Raw genomic sequence first — 22,267 nt, forward strand, 5'->3', positions numbered from 1 at the left:
TCAAAAACTATTTTCTCCTCTCAGAAGCTTGGGAGAAGATTAAAGATAATGCTTGGACTTAATGACATATTGCAAGAACTATGAACCCCTATTTTACAAGCATTAATTAAGCACTTTCCAAAAGCTCAATTTAAAATGTTCATTACACTAAGTAGTTGTAGTTAAATTGCTTCCACTTATATTACTTCTAAAATTTGTGCAAAAAGTGAATTATTTAATATGTCGTATACCATATGACTAATGAACACAGCAAAGATATATAGATAAATAATATTAGATTGTGTTTTTCAAGGCCATTTCTCTCTTTATTCATTGCTTCTTGGTTGAATCTTCACAAGTAAATGAAATATACCTAGGGAAACATCATTTTGCAAACAAGCAGGAAAATTCTTATTTTATTTCAGGAGGAAAAAAAATATGCTTTACTAGCATAAGCCAGGGCTTGTTGATGCAGGAAAAAAAAAATGAAGACTTGCACATAGTATCTCCACAGGTTCTTTAGATGAAAGAGATGATATTTTAGAAAAGGCATAGAATGGAACAAATAAAGTTCAAGAGTTTCATGTACATTATGCTTTATGACTTCTGTTTTCTCTCTGCTTCTAGTCTTCCATCATAACCTTAACATTAACTATTTTAAATTAGAAAAGTAGTACTTATCATTATATACAATAAAAATAAAATATGAAAAGAAGAAAATTAAAATAATCTATCATCCCATGATTTTGATTTTTTAAAATTATATATCTTTTTCAATTATATTGTAATATCCTAATATATACTTATATAGTATCTATACATACACATATGCACTTTTACATAATTTATCCACTATTTTTATTAAAAGATGCAAATGTTTTGAAAATACAATATATGCCATAACACTTTTCACTTTTTATATACAATTCTGTTTTATAGGTGTATGGTGATTATAAACATATACCTGTTTATTTATGACATTTAATCATCACAGTAATCTTATTGCTTGTCTACAGTTTGTACGTGAGAAAGCAGGCCCTTGTATTCAACCGCCTTGTCCAAGATCAAAAAGTCCTCAACTTTATAGAAATAGGATTTCTCATCTTGTATCCATACTGCTTTTACTTTGCCTCAAGCTGTTATGAGGTGAGCGAAAGGGATATTTTCAAATGAAGGCATATAGAAACACTTCAACTGGGAGGCTTTAATTCTAACCAGATTATCTACATATTCCTTAAATTATTTTCCTGATGTAGTTTAGGAGTAGGTTTGCTTTCCCTGGCCCCATTCTAGCAGTCTATATTCTTGGCTTCCTGGGTATTTATAAAAACTTAGAAAGTTTTAGGAATTTCCCAGTGAAATGTTCATTTTTCTTGTGGTCCTAGGCATAGAAGTATATACCTAAATACCTAATACCTAAATACAAATAAATTATTTTGTTTGCTATGGAAATAAACTGCCTTGCTCCTCACTCCCCATAAATCACAAATTTTAGAATTATTCAAGGATTACTTCAGGTTTTTTTAAATGACTCAAATTTAAGGCCATAAAGTGAAATAGTTACATCTATATGTCGTTACAGGTTCAGGCTGAATCTTATTTATGCCTTCTCCTAGTTGAGTAATTGTAGACCTGTTATTTAATCGCTCCAAGCCTCATTATCTTCACTGATAAAATGTGGACAATCAATAATATGTACAATGTTATTATAGGAGTAAATTGAAATAATGCACAGAAAACACTTGGTCCAGAAACTTCTCAGTGATTAGTATTACCATTAAAGCTTTCTGTCGGTGATGTTTGCACATAAAAAGAGCTTGAGAGCTCCCATATTTGTATTAAAACAGAATTTTGTTTTTCCTAAATTTGTCATTTGGGAACATCCTAATGTGTCCGAAATTGGTGGGTTCTTGGTCTCACTGACTTCAAGAATGAAGCTGTGGACCCTCGCGGTGAGTGTTACAGCTCTTAAGGTGGCGTGTCTGCAGTTTGTTCCTTCTGATTTTCGGATGTGTTCGGAGTTTCTTCCTTCTGGTGGGTTCGTAGTCTCGCTGGCTCAGGAGTGACATTGCAGACCTTTGCGGTGAGTGTTACAGCTCTTAAGGCAGCGCGTCTGGAGTTGTTCGTTCCTCCTGGTGGGCTCGTGGTCTCGCTGTGTTCAGGAGTGAAGCTGCAGATCTTCGCAGTGAGTGTTACAGCTCATAAAAGCAGCGTGGACCCAAAGAGTGAGCAGTAGCAAGATTTATTGCAAAGAGCGAAAGAACAAAGCTGCCACAGTGTGGAAGGGGACCCGAGTGGGTTGCCACTGCTGGCTTGGGCAGCCTGCTTTTGTTCTCTTATCTGGCCCCACCCACATCCTGCTGATTGGTAGAGCCAAGTGGCCGGTTTTGACAGGGTGCTGATTGGTGAGTTTACAATCCCTGAGCTAGATACAAAGGTTCTCCATGTCCCCATCAGATTAGTTAGATACAGAGTTTCGACACACACGTTCTCTAAGGCCCCACCAGAGCAGCTAGATACAGAGTATTGATTGGTGCACTCACAAACCTTGAGCTAGATACAGGGTGCTGATTGGTGTGTTTACAATCCTTGAGCTAGATACAGAGTGCCGATTGGTGTGTTTGCAATCCTTGAGCTAGACATAAAGGTTCTCCAAGGCCCCACCAGAGCAGCTAGCTACAGAGTGTCGATTGGTGCACTCACAAACCTTGAGCTAAACACAGGGTGCTGATTGGTGTGTTTACAAACCTTGAGCTAGATACAGAGTGCTGATTGGTGTGTTTACAATCCCTGACCTAGACATAAATGTTCTCCAAGGCCCCACCAGAGCAGCTAGCTACAGAGTGTCGATTGGTGCACTCACAAACCTTGAGCTAAACACAGGGTGCTAATTGGTGTGTTTACAAACCTTGAGCTAGATACAGAGTGCTGACTGGTGTGTTTACAATCCCTGAGCTAGACATAAAGGTTCTCCAAGGCTCCACCAGAGCAGCAAGATACAGAGTGTCTATTGGTGCACTCACAGACCTTGAGCTAAATACAGAGTGCCAATTGGTGTGTTTACAATCCCTGAGCTAGATATAAAGACTCTCCACATCCTCACCAGACTCAGGAGCCCAGCTGGCTTCACCTAGTGGATCCCGCACTGGGGCTGCAGGTGGAGCTGCCTGCCAGTCCCGCGCTGTGCACTCACACTCCTCAGCCCTTGGGTGGTGGATGGGACTGGACGCCATGGATCAGGGGGCAGTGCTCGTCGGCGAGGCTCGGGCTGCACAGGAACCCACGGAGGTGGGGGAGGGCTCGGGCTGCACAGGAACCCACGGAGGTGGGGGAAGGCTCAGGCATGGTGGGCTGCAGTCCCGCGGCCTCAGGCATGGTGGGCTGCAGTCCCGAGGCCTGCCCCGCGGGAAGGCAGCTAAGGCTCGGCAAGAAATCGAGTGCAGCACCGGTGGGCTGGCACTGCTGGGGGACCCAGTATACCCTCCACAGCCGGTGGCCCGTGTGCTAAGTCCCTCACTGCCCAGGGCTGGCAGGGCCGGCCGGCTGCTCCAAGTGTGGGGCCCGCCAAGCTCACGCCCACCCAGAACTCCAGCTGGCCTGCAAGCGCCACACACAACGCCAGTTCCCGCTCACACCTCTCCCTCCACACCTCCCTGCAAGCTGAGGGAGTGGGCTCCGGCCTTGGCCAGCCCAGAAAGGGGCTCCCACAGTGCAGCAGTGGGCTGAAGGCCTCCTCAAGTGCCACCAAAATGGTAGCCCAGGCAGAGGAGGCACCGAGAGTGAGCGAGGGCTGTGAGGACTGCCAGCACGGAGTCACCTCTCAATCCCCCCTCTAAACAGGACACCCCAACTGCTGTTGGGAATTTGGCCGATGACCGCTCTAGCTACTTCCTGCTGGATAGGGGCGAAGAAGGGGCCCTGCAGTTGTGGTGTCCTTCAGAGGGGAACTCTCTAGGCCAGGGGAAGTGCCAGCGGGTCGGTCCAGGGGTCCTCGGTAGAAGTTGTTAGTTGAACTCATTTGGGGTTCCAATTGTAAGACCATCTGTAGCTTCATGGCCTCGATTCTAGAGGAAACAAATTTGACAAGAAGGTTAAAAATACAGGGCCCAAGGGCAAGTAATAGCAAGATGGCTGGCACAGGACCTAGAAAGGAGAGAAGCCATGTTGCCCACCTCCAGAGGTTGGTATAAGAATTTGAAAGGCGTTGCCTGATTTCAGAAGCCTTTTCCTGTAAACGCCGGGCAGCATCTCGTACTATCCCCGACTGGTTAGTGTAAAAACAACACTCTTCTCCTAAGAAGGTTCAGAGTCCTCCTTTCTCAGCAGTGAGGAGGTCTAGGACTTGGCGGTTTTGGAGAGTCACTGCTGCCAGAGTCTATTTGAGATTGTAAAGTAAGGATAGATTTCGTTATTTCTTGCAAACTGTCTGAGAGGCAGATATGGATTGAAGATCCACATAAGTAGAATATGCCTTGACTGGGTAGATAGACATTTACCCTGGCTTTTAAAGGAATAGGGTACACTGTTTTTTCTTTACTACTTCCATCTCTTTTTTGACTTCTTCTTTGTCTCTTCCTCTCTTTTTAACTCTCTCTTTGACTTTTTGTGTCTGTCCCTCTTTTTCTCTGACTCCTTTTCTTTGTCTCTGTTTCTGACTCCCTCTTTGACTTTCTGTCTCTCTGTCTCATTCTCTGACTTTTTCTTTCTCTCTTTCCTTCTTGCTGGTCTTTCCCTACCTCTGCCAGCCACTTATGCTGCTGTTCTCCCCTCTCCTTCCCATTTTCATGGCTTTGTCAGTGTAAGAGTCCTACCTCTTTGTGTTTTTGCATTGTGTGGCTGGGTGGGCATTTTTTGCCCTTCCAAATTGTCCTTCCAGTGCCCAGACTTCAGGGTTGATTCCCTCCTCAAGTAGTGGACAACAAATGGGTAACTTGTTCCCCATATTCATGTAGCTAATAGCTCCAGCCTTGGCTAGTATATCCCTCCCTAATAAGGGTGTGGGACTTTCAGGCATAACAAGAAAGGCATGTGAAAAGAGCAAAGTTTCCCAATTACAACTGAGGAGGTGGGAGAAATACCTGGTTACAGGCTGTCCCAGGATTCCTCGGATGGAAACGGACCTTGAGGACAGTCGTCCAGGACAGGAGATTGACACTGAGAAGGCTGTACCAGTGTCCAGGAGGAAGTCAATTTCCTGGCCCTCAATAGTTAAACATACCCGGGGCTCAGTGAGGGTGATGACATGAGCTGGCGCCTGCCCCGGGCATCCTCAGTCCTGTTGTTGGTTCATCTGGTTGGGGGTTTCTGACCCAGGGAACCTTTGTCCTCTGGGGCAGTGCACCTTCCAGTGATTGCCTCAGCATAGTGGACACGGATGAGGGGGTAGCTTGTTTCTCACTAACACATTTCTGTTTTTAAATGTAGTATATCCTTAGAATTTTACATTGAACAGAACACAATAATATGCCTCTTGTAGGCAGAGTGATGCCCCCCTTCCCTTGAGACATCTATACCCTAATCTCTGAAATTTGGGGAGATATTAATTTATGTAAAATAAGGGACTTCCCAGATGTGATTGGATTAAGGATTTAATATTGGGTGATTATTCTGGACTCTCTGGGTGGACTCAATGCAATTACAAGCATCCTTATAAGTGAAAGAAGGCAGGACAGTCAGTGTCAGACTGATGCAACAGAAGATTCCACTGGCCATTGCTAGATTTGACTGATGAAAGGACACTAAGACACTAAGCTTAAGGAATGCAAGCAGACAGCTTCTAGAAGCTAGAAAAGACAAGGAAACAGATACAGCCCTAGAGACTCCAGAAAGAAATGCAGACCTGCTACCTCTTAATTTTAGCCCAGTGAGACCCATTTGGACCTACAAACTATACAATAATCCACTGGTGTTGTTTTAAACCACTAATTTTGCAGTAATCTATTACAGAAGCAATAGGAAGCTATGGTGATATCCGTGTGTGTGTGTGTGTGTATTTGCATTAAAGGACAGGGCCGCCTATTTGAGCAGCATTAAATAATTTAGCACATTGTTTGAAAGGCATTTTTTTCTCTTCCTTCAACAATGCCATAGACATTTATAAATCCTTTAAATCATTTGTAGTAATTCTTCAGTTGATATCCAAATATAGAAGAGGCAACTGTACTTGTCTGTCTTTTGAAATAGATGTATCGTTTTATGCAATAATCTTTATTCAGTACTACTATTTGCCTATATTCTAGAAGCTGAGCAAAAGTGTCTAATGGAAGTTAACTTTACTGTTATTACAAATCTTGTTTTAACTAGGGAGAGAAACCTGGGCATGAATTTAACCATGCCTGGGAATGAAGTCTGGCTCTTCTGTATAATAGTTGACTAGTTCCTTAATCTCCTTGAGTCTCAGTTTCTTTATCTACAAAGCAGAATGAAAATACCTATTTCATGGATTTGTTGCAAGGTTTTTAAAGAAATATTGTAAGTAAAATGTCTAATGTAGAGAAACTATTCAAGAAAGAGTAACGCATCTTCCATTCCTCCCATTAAATATGGAAAACCATATTTGGTTTGTGTATTAGGCCATTCTTGCATTGCTGTAAAGGAATGCCTGAGGCTGGGTAATTTATAAAGAAAAGATATTTTATTTTGGTTCATGGTTCTACAGGCTGTACAGGAAGTGTGGTGCCGGCATCTGCTCTTGATGAGGGCCTCAGGAAGCTTCCAATCATGGTGGAAAGTGAAAGGAGAGCCAGTGCATCACATGGCCAGAGGAGGAGCAAGAGGGAGGGGGAGGTGCCACACACTTTTCAATATCTAGATCGCTTGAGAACTCAGAGTGAGAATTCTCTCATCACCAAGGGGATGGTGCTAAGCCGTTCACAAGGGGTCCACCCCCATGATCCAAGCACCTCCCACCAAGCCCCACCTCCAATACTAGGGATTACATTTCAACATGAGATGTCGGGGAGACAAACATCCAAATCATATCAGTGTGTTCATTTCTTTTTGATGGATTTTTCTCTTGTCTTTTAGACACAGCTCCTTTATAGTCTCAAGAAAAAAAGAACATAGTGTTAATATCTGTTATGTGTGTGTCTGTGTTTAGGTGCATATATGAAAATTCAAAACTGCCCATGTGACAATAACTACAGTCCATGTATCTTTTCAAGTGCTTAGCAAATTGCATTTCCACAACACAATCTTTTTGCATCTTTGGTTGTTTTTCTGTTAGCTTGTTTATTTATTTTAGTAAATTTATTCATCTTTTTAAATTTAAACAAAGCATTAGTTTTGGGGCATAAATATGCTTTTATTTTTAATTATATGCCAGAGAATTCAGAGGTCATTTAGTGGTCTATCCAGATATAATAATTTTGTCTTCCTCAGCTGTGATCCTGCAATTCAGTGTACAATAATTCCTATTCAGCTTGTATTATCAATAGAATAGTCTTAGGTCACATATTATATACTGTCTGATTTTCTTGAACGCTTGGCTTTTGAAATAAATTTTTTTATAAATTTGTGGTCTTGTATAAACAAAAGTATGCATATTTAATAGGACACAGTACTTTTCATATGTTTTCCAATAGTTATTTCATTATGATTTCATAAAATTATTTTACTTGCACTAAAAATATGTATTTTCCACTACATTATTTGATGTGTACTATATTCCTATATATCTCATATAAAAACCATTTTCTTTTAAAATTCAGTGCTAGGAAATTTTGTTTCAATTTCATGCTATGGGTATTTTTTTTTCCTTCTGGTAATAGTAATAATGTTACTAATATTTTCTCCCTCCTGCCTTGAGAGCCAGGAATCTTCAAGGCATATATGAAATAGTAAAGCTACCATGTATTTAATGCCTTACATATATTTGCTCATTTAATCTAGTTATTTATGTAAAATTACTATCATGTTATGAATAAGAAACTTTACCTCAGAGAGAGTAAGTAACCTATATAAGGTCACACAGCATACATGTGGTATTATCAGATTAGACCCAGGCTCTGCTTCCAAAGTTTATGCTTAAATTTTTATTGCCCAGATTACAACTACTACAGTTTTGTTGATCATTATAGTCCTGTAATATCGTAATAGCTGCTTTTTGTAGAGAGCTAGTGTTTAATAAATAAAAATGATTTAAAATAGTGTCTTTTTTTCTCACAGAAACTGACTGCACTAAAAGTCACAGTCATTCGGTTGCAGAGGCTTTTAAATGTATCCGTTTGAACTCAGGAATAAGAAAATGTTGGCAGTACCAATGTAAACAAACAATTTTGCATCCTTAACTCCTATTTTGGTGATTGCAATTTGTAGATAAATTTAGTCATAAAATCTTTCCAGGAGGAAAAAATGTTAAAATGGATTCAAAACCAAAATTTAAGTAATACTTAGAATATTACTGTTTTTTCCTGATTATTTCCCCATGACTATACAGTTGGCCTTCTGTATCCATGGGTTCTGCATTCATGAATCCAGACAATCAGAGATGGAAAATATTCAGAAAAGTAATGGATGGCTGTGTCTACAATGAACATGCACAGAATTTTTTGTCATTATTCCTTAAACAATATAGTATGCAACTATTTATGTAGCATTTACATTGTATTAGGTATTATAAGTTATCTGGAGATGATTGATATGGGAAGATGTGTGTACGTTATATGAAAATACTGTGGCCATTTTCTATCAGGGACTTGAGTATATGTGGATTCTGGTATCAGAAGGGGGTCCTGGGACCAATCCCCCACAGATACAGAGGAATGACAAAGCGTCAGTGTTGTCATTTTCTTCATGAAAAGACTTAGCCAAAATCAAGTATTATATATTACACAAATATCGGCCAGGCACAGTGGCTCACACCTGTAATCCCAGCACTTTGGGAGGCTGAAGCGGCAGATCACAAGGTTAGAGTTTGAGACCAGCCTGGACAACACAGTGAAACCCCGCCTCTACTAAAAATACAAAAATTAGCCAGGCATGGTGGCGATGCCTATAATCCTAGCTACTTGGGAGGCTGAGGCAGGAGAATTGCTCGAACTCGGGAGGTGGAGGTTACAGTGAGCCAAGATTGCACCACTGTACTCCAGCCTGGATGACTGAGCTAGACTCTGTCTCAAAAAAAGGAAATATGAATGTCACATTTTGGAGCCAGTAATGACAGCAGTTATTTACTCAATTCAGTTATTAACCTATCAGCAAACACATACACAGAATATTTCTTCTAGATACAAGCAATTAACATTATGCAAAGGCTAATTAATTCAATGTCCAAGCTAAATTTGAAAACTATTGAAATGAACCACAAAACAGTCAACCTATCTTTCTGCCTAGCCACTGAAAATGAATAGTATATAAAAATATAGCTAAATATAATCTCTGCAGACCAAAAGCTCAGAAGAACCAGTGAGCTTCTCATCCTAATATACTTAATAATTTATTTTCTAAATGTTTTGTAAGTATATTTTATTCCTGTTAATTCTGTCTAGTGGGCACACTATAACATATTTTCTCTCTGTTCTCTCAAATTCTACTTTATATTTTTAGTGACTAACTTAAAAATATACAAATTAAGATAAATTATTCTATTTGTAGTAAAAATTTGTATTTCCACCTGTGTGTTCAAAAATATGTATCTATAAACCCCTTAGTAAGAACAGCTTAAGCATTTATCTCAGATGATCCTTTTGTTTTCAACATTAATTTGCCTATAGAACCAGATATTATCCAGAATACAAACTGGAACAAGGGAACATAAAGAAAATTAATAATGATATAAAAACCAGAATCTTCAAGATGTTTTCAAATAACCCATCAAATTACAAAGTGGTTTCAGAGTCAACATTTTCCTAAAGTTAAACTTTTTAGAGAAATCTGTTGTTTTTAATAGGTTCCTTTTAATTGAAACAACATGCAGTTGTTTTTATTATGTTTTTTTTTTAATATACTTTAAGTTCTAGGGTACATGTGCACAATGTGCAGGTTTGTTACATAGGTATACATGTGCCATGTTTGTGTGCTGCACCCATTAGCTCGACATTTACATTAGCTATTTCTCCTAATGCTATCCCTCCGCAGGCCACCCAGTCCATGACAGGCCCTGGTGTGTGACATTCCCTGCCCTGTGTCCAAGTGTTCTCATTGTTCAGTTCCCATCTATGAGTGAGAACATGTGGTGTTTGGTTTTCTGTCCTTGCCATAGTTTGCTAAGAATGATGGTTTCCAGCTTCATCCACGTCCCTGCAAAGGACATGAACTCATCCTTTTTTACGGCTGCATAGTATTCCATGGTGTATATGTGCCACATTTTCTTAATCCAGTCTATCATTGATGGACATTTGGGTGTGTTCCAAGTCTTTGCTATTGTGAATAGTGCCACAATAAACATACATGTGCATGTGTCTTTATAGTAGCATGATTTATAATCCTTTGGGTATATACCCAGTGATGGGATCGCTGGGTCAGATGGTATTTCTAGTTTTAGATCCTTGAGGAATCACCACATTGTTTTCCACAATGGTTAAACTAGTTTAAACTCCCACCAACAGTGTAAAAGCATTCCTATTTCTCCACATCGTCTCCAGCATTTGTTGTTTCCTGACTTTTTAATGATCGCCATTCTAACTGGTGTGAGACGGTATCTCATTGTGGTTTTGATTTGCATTTCTCTGATGACCAGTGATGATGGGCATTTTTTCATGTGTCCATTGGCTGCATAAATGTCTTCTTTTGAAAAGTGTCTGTTCATATCTTTTACCTACTTTTTGGTGGGGTTGTTTGATTTTTTCTTGTAAATTTGTTTAAGTTCTTTGTAGATTCTGGATATTAGCCCTTTGTCAGATGGGTAGATCGCAAAAATTTTTTCCCATTCTGTAGGTTGCCTGTTCACTCTGATGGTAGTTTCTTTTGCTGTGCAGAAGCCCTTTATTTTAACTGGATCTCATTTGTCTATTTTGGCTTTTGGTGCCATTGCTTTTGGTGTTTTAGTCATGCCTATGTCCTGAATGGTATTGCCTAGGTTTTCTTCTAGGTTTTTTATGGTTTTAGGTCTAACATTTAAGTCTTTAATCCATCTTGAATTAATTTTTGTATAAGGTGTAAGGAAGGGATCCAGTTTCAGCTTCTACATATGGCTAGCCACTTTTCCCAGCACCATTTATTAAATAGGGAGTCCTTTCCCCATTTCTTGTTTTTGTCAGGTTTGTCAAAGATCAGATGGTTGTAGATGTGTGGTGTTATTTTTGAGGCCTCTGTTCTGTTCCATTGGTCTATATCTCTGTTTTGGTACCAGTACCATGCTGTTTTAGTTACTGTAGCCTTGTAGTGTAGTTTGAAGTCAGGTAGCATGATGCCTCCAGCTTTGTTCTTTTTGCTTAGGATTGTCTGGGCTATGTGGGCTCTTTTTTGGTTCCATATGAACTTTAAAGTAGTTTTTTCCAATTCTATGAAGAAAGTCATTGGTAGCTTGATGGGATGGCATTGAATCTATAAATTACCTTGGGCAGTATGGCCATTTTCCCAATATTGATTCTTCCTATCCATGAGCATGAAATGTTCTTCCATTTGTTTGTGTCCTCTTTTATTTCATTGAGCAGTGGTTTATAGTTCTCCTTGAAGAGAACTCCTTCACATCCCTTGTAAGTTGGATTCCTAGGTATTTTATTATCTTTGTAGCAGTTGTGAATGGAAGTTCACTCATGATTTGGGTCTCTGTCTGTTATTGGTGTATAGGAATGCTTGTGATTTTTGCACATTGATTTTGTATCCTGAGACTTTGCTGAATTGCTTATCAGCTTGAAGGAGACTTTGGGCTGAGACAGGGGAGTTTTCTAAATATACAATCATGTCATCTGCAAACAGAGACAATTTGACTTCCTCTTTTCCTAACTGAATATCCTTTATTTCCTTCTCTTACCTGATTGCCCTGGCCAGAACTTCCAGCACTATGTTGAATAGGAGTGGTGAGAGAGGACATCCCTGTCTTGTGCCAGTTTTCAAAGGGAATGCTTCCAGTTTTTGCCCATTCAGTATGATACTGGCAGTGGGTTTGTCAGAAATAGCTCTTATTATTTTGAGATATGTTTCATCAATACCTAGTTTCTTGAGAGTTTTTAGCATGAAGGGCTGTTGAATTTTCTCGAAGGCCTTTTCCGCATCTATTGAGATAATCATGTGGTTTTTGTCGTTGGTTCTGTTTGTGTGATGGATTACATTTATTGATTTGTGTATGTTGAACCATCCTTGCATCTCATGGATGAAGCTGGCTTGATCATGGTGGATAAGCTTTTTGATGTGCTGCTGTATTTGGTTTGCTGGTATTTTATAGAGGATTTTCACATTGATGTTCATCAGGGATATTGGTCTAAAATTCTCTTTTTTTGTTGAGTCTCTGCCAGGCTTTGGTATCAGGATGATGCTGGCCTCATAAAATGAGTTAGGGAGGATTCCCTCTTTTTCTATTGATTGGAATAGTTTCAGAAGGAATGGTACCATCTCCTCTTTGTACCTCTAGTAGAATTCGGCTGTGAATCTGTCTGGTCCTGGACTTTGTTTTTGGTTGGTAGGCTATTAATTATTGCCTCAGTTTCAGAGTCTGTTATTGGTCTATTCAGAGATTGAACTTATTGCTGGTTTAGTCTTGTGATGGTGTAAGACTTTATTGGTCTTGCTAGCAGTCTATCAATTTTGTTGATCTTTTCAAAACACCAGCTCCTGGATTCATTGATTTTTTGAAGGGTTCTTTGTGTTTCTATCTCCTTCAATTCTGCTCTGATTTCTTGCCTTCTGCTAGCATTTGAATTTGTTTGCTCTTGCTCCTCTAGTTCTTTTAATTGTGATGTTAGGGTGTCGATTTTAGATCTTTCCTGCTTTCCCTTGTGGGCATTTAGTGCTATCAATTTCCCTCTACACACTGCTTTAAATGTGTCCCAGATATTCTGGTAGGTTGTGTCTTTGTTCTCATTGGTTTCAAAGAACATCTTTATTTCTGCCTTCATTTTGTTATTTATCCAGTAGTCATTCAGGAGCAGGTTGTTCAGTTTCCATGTAGTTGTGCGGTTTTGAGTGAGTTTTTTAATCCTGAGTTGTAATTTGATTGCACTGTGGTCTGAGAGACAGTTTGTTGTGATTTCTGTTCTTTTCCATTTGCTGAGGAGTGCTTTACTTCCAACTATGTGGTCAGTTTTGGAATAAGAGTATCTTTGTGGCATTCTCTGTATTTCCTGAATTTGAATGTTGGCCTTCCTTGCTAGGTTGAGGAAGTTCTCCTGGATGATATCCTGAAGAGTGTTTTCCAGCTTGGTTCCACTCTCCCCATCACTTTCAGGTACACCAATCAAACATAGATTTTGTCTTTTCACATACTACCACATTTCTTGGAGGCTTTGTTCATTTCTTTTTACTCTTTTTTCTCTAAACATCTCTTTTCACTTTATTTCATTAACTTGGTCTTCAATCACTGGTACACTTTTTTCCACTTGATGAAATTGGCTATTGAAGCTTGTGCATGCATCATGTAGTTTTGCGCCATGGTTTTCAGCTCCATCAGGTCGTTTAAGGTCTTCTCTACACTGTTTATTCTAGTTAGCCATTTGTCTAATCTTTTTTTAAGGTTTTTAGCTTCCTTGTGATGGGTTCAAACATCCTCCTTTAGCTCGGAGAAGTTTGTTATTACCAATCTTCTGAAGCCTACTTCTGTCAACTCATCAAAGTCATTCTCCATCCAGCTTTATTTCATTGCTGGCGAGGAGCTGTGATCCTTTGGAGGAGAAGAGGTGCTCTGGTTTATAGAATTTTTGGCTTTTCTGCTCTGGTTTCTCCCTGTCTTTGTGGTTTTATCTATCTTTGGTCTTTGATGATGGTGACCTACAGATGGGGTTTTGGTGTGGATGTCCTTTTTGTTGATGTTGATGCTATTCCTTCCTGTTAGTTTTCCTTTTAACAGTCAGGTCCCTCAGCTGCAGGTCTGTTGGAGTTTGCTGGAAGTCCACTCCAAACTGTTTGCCTGGGTATTACCAGTGGAGGCTGCAGAACAGCAAATATTGCAGAACAGCAAATATTGCTGCCTGATCCTTCTTCTGGATGCTTCGTCCCAGAGGGCCACCCACCTGTATGAGATGTCAGTCAGCCCCTACTGGGAGGTGCCTCCCAGTTAGGCTACACGGGGGTAGGGACCCACTTGAGGAGGCAGTCTGTCTGTTCTCAGAGCTCAAACACCGTGCTGGGAGAACCACTGCTCTCTTCAGAGCTGTCAGACCAGGACGTTTAAGTCTGCAGAAGTTTCTGCTGCCTTTTGTTCAGCTATGCCCTGTCCCCAGAGATGGAGTCTACAGAGGCAGCAGGCCTTGCTGAGCTGCAGTGGGCTCCTCCCAGTTCGGGCTTCCCTGGCCACTTTGTTTACCTACTCAAGTCTCAGCAATGGTGAACACCCCTCCCCCTGCCAGGCTGCTGCCTCCCAGGTGGATCTCAGACTGCAGCGCTAGCAGTGAACAAGGCTCCGTGGACATGGGACTCACCGAGCCAGGCACGGATATAATCTCCTGGTGTGCCATTTGCTAAGACCATTGGAAAAGCACAGCATTTGGGTGGCACTGTCCCCATTTACCAGGTACAATCTGTCATGACTTCCCTTGGCTAGGAAAGGGAAATCCCCCGACCCCTTTTGCTTCCCGGGTGATGCGATGTCCCGCCCTGCTTTGGCTTGCCCTCCGTGGGCTGCACCCTCTGTCCAACTAGTCCCAGTGAGATGAATTAGGTACCTCAGTTGGAAATGCAGAAATCACCTGTCTTCTGCGCAAACCACACTGGGAGCTGCAGACTGGATCTGTTCCTATTCAGCCATCTTGGAATGGCGGTGTCTGTTATTATGATTTTTAAATGCTTAAAAATCTGTTACCTCATTTAATTTACAGGAATAAAATAGAGTAATTTACTTTATTTAAGAGGACACTTGGGAGTAGTGAAGTGGTAGCAATTACAATTTAATTGAACATTTATTGAACACCTACTGTATTAGTCTGTTTTCACACTGCTATAAAGAAATAACCGAGACTGGGTAATTTATTAAGAAAAGAGATTTAATTGACTCACGGTTCCGCATGGCTGGGGAAGCCTCACGAAAGTTACAATCATGGTGGAAGGGGAAAGAGAAGCAAGTACCTTCTTCACAAGGCAGCAGGAAAGAGAGAGTGAAGGGGGAAGCACCCCTTATAAAACCATCAGATTTCGTGCAAACTCACTACATGAGAACACATTGGGGAAAACTGCCCCCATGATCTGATCATCTCCCACCAGGTTCTTCCCTGGATACATGAGGATTATAGTTCAAGATGAGATTTGGGTGGGGACACAGAGCCAAACCATATCACCTACTATGTGGAAGTCACAATGCTTCCATAATTAATTTACCTGTAAAGCATAAACAAAAATTGTCTTAAAAGAAAAACAGCATAAAAATTGTGTGTTTTTAAAGTGAGGAACTGACTTCAATCTCTTGATACCAACAAATTAACAAATATAAATCTGGTATCCCAAGCATTTAAAAAATTATCTGCAATAGGACTGTTTGAAAAATCTATAAATCATTTACCATGATAAAAATTTAAAAAATCATTTAATGTGTTAGGCAAGAAGGATACATAACAATAAGAAAAACACAGTCTTTCCTTTAAGGCTTGAGGAAAATATAGTCTAGTGTATGTTTTTTTAATCAGACTAAACTCCTACATTCCCAAGTACAGGAATAAATATTTCTATGATGTATATTTACTGGCAATGACTAGAGAAATGGCTTGGAATTAAGAATATTTTAGATGGAGAGAATGTCAGGAACAGAGGCCAGAAGGCAGTGACAGGAGTGGAGGTAAACAGGCTTGAGCCCTTGACTTTATAGGACACAGTCAAAAAAGAGTATAACCAATGTGTGGTCAAATAATTACAGTATATTTTGATAAGTTCCACATTAAAGGCATGTGCATACAGATGGATTGAGGAGAGGGTGTTACTATAGTTTTTTGGAAACTTTCCATTTTATCTTAACTCATCTAATTCCTCTTTCTCTTTTTATTTAACTTGGGGTTTCTCAGCCTCATCACTAATGACATTTTGGCCTGAATATTTTGTTTGTTTGTTTGTTTGTTTGTTTGGGGTAAGGGCCTGTTCTGTTCATCACAGAATATTTCTCAGCATTCCTGACCTCTACTTATTAATTCCAGTAGCACTACCTTCCCCTATCCACACTGTTGTGACTACCAAAAATGGCTCTAGAGCAGCCAGACTGATCACAGTTGAGAAAACTTTTAACTCATTGGCTTTTTTTTTTTTTTTTTTTTTTGGCCTCATTGGCTTTTTATTCAGTAAGGCTTTCTTTGAAAATCCAGTGCAGTGTAGGCACTAGATTAGTCATGTGGATAAATGAAATGGATTCATCTTGAGGATAATAGGGCCTTCCTAAAAAGAAAAAACTAACATCGCAGTATTGATTATTAAAAGTAAGGCAAGGGAAAAAATCAAACTAAATTTGGTCTTAAAAATCATAGAGGCAAGTTGAGGTTAATGGGTATTTAAAATCACTCTTCTGAACTCCTTCTACCATGTTTAAATGTCAAAAATAGAACAGAAGTGCTATTCAAGGAGGTAACTATACTAAGTCTTACATTTTTCCCTGAGCTTGACTACATAAAAGTGTTATTTTCTCTTTCTTTAAAACATTGCAAGAAGGTATCTCACATTTTCTTACCTCAGGAGTCATTTTTAAAACTTCTGGCTTACTAAAGCCAAAAGTTCTGGCCAAACAAAAGATTGTCCCATAGAAAATTGGAGAAAAAAATTAATAATGGAAGAAAAATAAGGCAGGGTGCCCCAAAGCACACAGAAAAATTATAATGTCTCTTAACCAAAACACTTTCCAAATAACTCTTTCGCCTACTTTGTAATTTCTTTCACTGTTTGTGGTTCTCTTTCCAATACTGGCATTGCTTAGATGAGCCAGAAGGGAGACTGGAGGGGAATACTAGGATATTAGGTACACGTGTTGGTCCCTTAACATTATTTTTCTATCTGTTTTATCATGGTGCTTTCCTTTCTCTTTCTAGCATCTTTCTTTTGTTATGTGTTTAATGTCTACATTAAACAAAGGATACAACATGGAAAAAAAGTTTTTGTAAATACTCAAGGAGATAAAAAGCAAGCTATCTTAAAAGAATTTAAATCAGAGTTGCTTCCAAGCTTCTGTCTTGAAATAATCAATATCCAAATTTGGTGGAAGAACATGGTGCAATCCTTAGTGGGGAAGCATGTGAGCCAAGGAAATTGATGATGTCATGTACATTGTATACACATGAATAAAAAAGTCAAAAAGAACGTTGTTCTAGTGATTTAACTATAGGTGTATACTTATTTGCTTTTCCTTTTCTTACTGGCCAACATTTATTTTACATTCTTTAAGTAGACACACTACAATTTCTTATAATTGTCCCAGCGACTTCTCAAGTGGATAATCTGGTGACTTCTCCTTCCCGAGACAAGGAGCAAGCACATGACCCAAACTAGGACAGAATATCTGAGGGGAAAATCTACCTACAAACTGAGGCATTATAGTACTGATAGATGTAGGAGATACAATTTCCATCTTTAAGAATATTGAAATCTAATAATAAAATCATGCTTATAACTAAATGCAATGTAAACTAAGCTCTGGAAAGGTTATTTATAGAAAGAAACATTTTAATGCACTATAGCATTTCAAAGGAGGGATACATAACAACGGCCTAAAATTATCAGGAGAAGGAAAAAAAAAGACTAGTCTATTTTACATTATGGAAAATAAAAATTAACAATTTTATTCTAACATCTAAGTCACAAACTTAATGAAAACACCTTTTTCACAACTTTATTTTTGGTTGACTATTACAAACTATCCTACATAATTAGCTATATAGCAAATACCATAAATTTCAAAATTCATGATACAGTATTGTTATAAAACACATTATAGCGTTTCTCTTTTGTGAAAAGAACTAGATGATTGTGGCTTTTTAAAATAAATAAAGGTATAAGTTCTTTTAAGTCTAAACAATGTTCTTGAGCTTTTGTTTGTGTGCTGGTTGTGAAGTATTCTGGAATTTTGTATTGTGTATTCATTAATTTTCATATAAATAAATATCATTTAATTAAAATATTATAATTAAGTATAATCATCTCTCCCCATTATGTTCAGGTTATATAATCATATTTTGGGTTATCCATAGGCCCTTTTCCCGCAAACCACTTAATATCTGATACAGGCCACTGAATCAAAGGAGCTTTCAAAGGAACAATTTAGTATTTGAATCTTAAACTTACATGCATAAAGTATACATATAAGTATGTATATGAATATACACGATATTTTTAAGAATTGTCGGCCAGGCATGGTGGCTCATGCCTGTAATCCCAGAACTTTGGGAGGCTGAGGTGGGTGAATCACCTGAGATCAGGAGTTCGAGACCAGCCTCACCAACGTGGAGAAATCCCGTCTCTACTTAAAAAACCACAAAAAATTAGCTAGCCACGGTGGCGCATGCCTGTAGTCACAGCTGCTCGGGAGGCTGAGGCAGGAGAATCGCTTGAACCCAGGAGAAGAGGTTGTGGTGAGCCGAGATCACACCATTGCACTCTAGCCTGGGCAACAAGAGTCAAACTCCATCTCAAAAAAAAAAAAAAAAAAAAGAATTGTTAGTACTTATTTAATCAAACATATGAATGAACACACCTAAATAAATACCTGACTTACAAAAGAAAGCCCCCTAGCTTTCAGTAAACAAGGGCAAATAAAGTTATTCTTCTATAGACTATACCACCAAGTTACTTCCTTAGTCATAGACTTTTTGAGGATATGGTGAAAAATTCACCACATCCATCCATTAAAATGTATTAAAATGTATTTGTCAATTAAAAAATGGATTAATGTAGTATTGTTTGAAAAAAAATGAGTAATCTGATAACTCAAAATCATGAGTTTCTTAAAGTTCTACCTGTAATAGAGTCCATGTACTTTATAATACCCTTCTTTATTCTTCAGGACTTCGTAAAGCTTGTAGGTTTGTGTGCATGCATACGTGTGTGTGTGTGTGTGTGTGTGTGTCTATGAGGGTCTTGGGGTTGTGTATGTACACATACAGTTACAGCCACAAAATTGCTCACAATATCTGTCAGTGATAATAAAATTGAGAGAAGAGTAAAATAAAACCAAATAACCATGTTAGATTATTAAGAACCTTATATTTTATGCTAGTTTGATATAAATTTTTTATGTTTTGAAGGTTATATATTTTATATTTTATCTCACATAGTAGTAACCAGAGTGGCTAACACATGGCAATCTCTCAAAAGTTATAATGAATGTTTAAAGAAACAATTAAATGATAGAATGTATATATGAATAGTGGTTGGTTTAACATTTGCTTCAATGTATCCTATTTGTGTTTTTTAATGTCTCTATTAAATGTACATATGAGGCGGGGCGCGGTGGCTCATGCCTGTAATCCCAGCACTTTGGGAGGCCTAGGCAGGCGGATCACGAGGTCAGGAGATGGAGACCATCTTGGCTAACGCGGTGAAACCTTGTCTCTACTAAAGATACAAAAAATTAGCCTGGCGTGGTGTCTCATGCCTGTAGTCCCAGCTACTAGGGAGGCTGAGGCAGGAGAATGGCGTGAACTCGGGAGGTGGAGCTTGCAGTGAGCCGAGATCGTGCCACTGCACTCCAGCCTGGGCGACAGAGGGAGACTCCATCTCAAAAAAAAAAAAAAAAAAAGAAAAGAAAAAAGAAAAAGAAAAAAATGTACATATGAATAGTGGTTGGTTTAACGTTTGATTTAATGTATCCTATTTGTATTTTGTGATGTCTTTGTTATATCAGAATGCAGGACGCATTAGAAAGACATGACGGGAGCAGATGATGTTTAGTCACTCAGGTGAGACGACAACAGACTTAAGTATATGGGCAGCTGTGGAGTTGAGAGAAAAATGACACAAGATATATTTATTAGGCGTTGATTTACCTGCTTATGAGGCTGACATGTAGGATTTGGTTACCATCCAGATATGAAATTAGGGTTGGGAGTTAAAGGAACAGGTCATGACAAAGTTCTTGTTCTTTGCAAATTGTATAACATTTTAAATGACTCATCCCATTTAAAGAAGAAAATATACGTCATCAGTATTTTTCCAAGACTTCTGTCACTCTAAGAGTTCTGAAAAGAAATAGCACATTTGAATTGTATATATTTCTGAATGAAAGTGGAAAGAAGTTATTGGAAAGGTGATGTATTCTAAAATTCCTTTTTATTTTTAAATTTAGAGCCGTTAGCATTTTTTATTCTAGGGATAAAAATGGTCTGCTACTAAACTAAAAATGATTTCATTTTGGATGAATTCTGGTTTGTGGTGGCTGACTAGGGTACAAGTCAGTGCCCTGGCACTGCAGGATAGAGAAGCGTAATCTGCTATTAGCCCTACTTCGCTGCTGGTTGTCTAATCTGTTGCGCTAGCACGGTTTTCCTCTTGATTTTACCTCTTCCAGGTCACAGATGACAAATAGAGAAAAACTGAATGAGTAGCAGCAGGATAGGAGCAAAATCTTGAGGTTAACTCACTGTTCTTTCTGACCTTTCCAATGGCAAGCAAAAAAAAAAGACTATTTCTAAGTTCTTACTAATACAAGCTATTCATTCATTAATTTATTCAACAAATACAAATGTATACCCATGATGTACCCTGCAAGTAGGCTGGTGTTAATTACTTAAAATTGTACAGGAGGCATTAAACACAGGTAAAACACCAAAATAAGGGCATCCTTGATAAATAGTATGTACATTAATTGCCTTGTATTTGTTCATAACTGAAATGAATCAGAAAAGTTGACTTATGTAATACATTAAATACTTACTTGACTTTTTTTTTAGGGAGATCTTTTTTGTTTGTTTGTTTGTTTGTTTTATTATTATTATACTTTAAGTTTTAGGGTACATGTGCACAATGTGCAGGTTAGTTACATATGTATACATGTGCCATGCTGGTGTGCTGCACCCATTAACTCGTCATTTAGCATTAGGTATATCTCCTAATGCTATCCCTCCCACCTCCGCCCACCCCACAACAGTCCCCAGAGTGTGATGTTCCCCTTCCTGTGTCCATGTGTTCTCATTGTTCAATTCCCACCTATGAGTGAGAACATGCGGTGTTTGGTTTTTTGTCCTTGCGATAGTTTACTGAGAATGATGATTTCCAGTTTCATCCATGTCCCTACAAAGGACATGAACTCATCATTTTTTATGGCTGCATACTATTCCATGGTGTATATATGCCACATTTTCTTAATCCAATCTATCATTGTTGGACATTTGGGTTGGTTCCAAGTCTTTGCTATTGTGAATAGTGCCGCAATAAACATACGTGTGCATGTGTCTTTATAGCAGCATGATTTATAGTCCTTTGGGTATATACCCAGTAATGGGATGGCTGGGTCAAATGGTATTTCTAGTTCTAGATTGCTGAGGAATCGCCACACTGACTTCCACAATGGTTGAACTAGTTTACAGTCCCACCAACAGTGTAAAAGTGTTCCTATTTCTCCACATCCTCTCCAGCACCTGTTGTTTCCTGACTTTTTAATGATTGCCATTCTAACTGGTGTGAGATGGTATCTCATTGTGGTTTTGATTTGCATTTCTCTGATGGCCAGTGATGATGAGCATTTTTTCATGTGTCTTTTGGCTGCATAAATGTCTTCTTTTGAGAAGTATCTGTTCATATCCTTTGCCCACTTTTTGATGGGGTTGTTTGTTTTTTTCTTGAAAATTTGTTTGAGTTCATTGTAGATTCTGGATATTAGCCCTTTGTCAGATGAGTAGGTTGCGAAAATTTTCTCCCATTTTGTAGGTTGCCTGTTCACTCTGATGGTAGTTACTTTTGCTGTGCAGAAGCTCTTGAGTTTAATTAGATCCCATTTGTCAATTTTGGCTTTTGTTGCCATTGCTTTTGGTGTTTTAGACATGAAGTCCTTGCCCATGCCTATGTCCTGAATGGTAATGCCTAGGTTTTCTTCTAGGATTTTCATGGTTTTGGGTCTAACGTTTAAGTCTTTAATCCATCTTGAATTAATTTTTGTATAAGGTGTAAGGAAGGGATCCAGTTTCAGCTTTCTACATATGGCTAGCCAGTTTTCCCAGCACCGTTTATTAAATAGGGAATCCTTTCCCCATTGCTTGTTTTTCTCAGGTTTGTTATTTGACTATATTTTTACAAAATG

The 22,267-nt window shown here is 38.8% G+C and overlaps 1 protein-coding gene across 19 annotated transcripts in view; it reads left to right on the forward strand.

The window, feature by feature from the left end:
- The window catches only part of PCDH15 (protocadherin related 15), a 1,013,670-nt gene that overhangs the window by 890,361 nt on the left and 101,042 nt on the right, over positions 1–22,267 (forward strand). The gene's annotated exons all lie outside the window — the stretch shown is intronic.

This window comes from Pongo abelii, chromosome 8 (assembly GCF_028885655.2).
Source record: "Pongo abelii isolate AG06213 chromosome 8, NHGRI_mPonAbe1-v2.0_pri, whole genome shotgun sequence".
In the NCBI taxonomy this organism is placed as follows: domain Eukaryota; kingdom Metazoa; phylum Chordata; class Mammalia; order Primates; family Hominidae; genus Pongo; species Pongo abelii.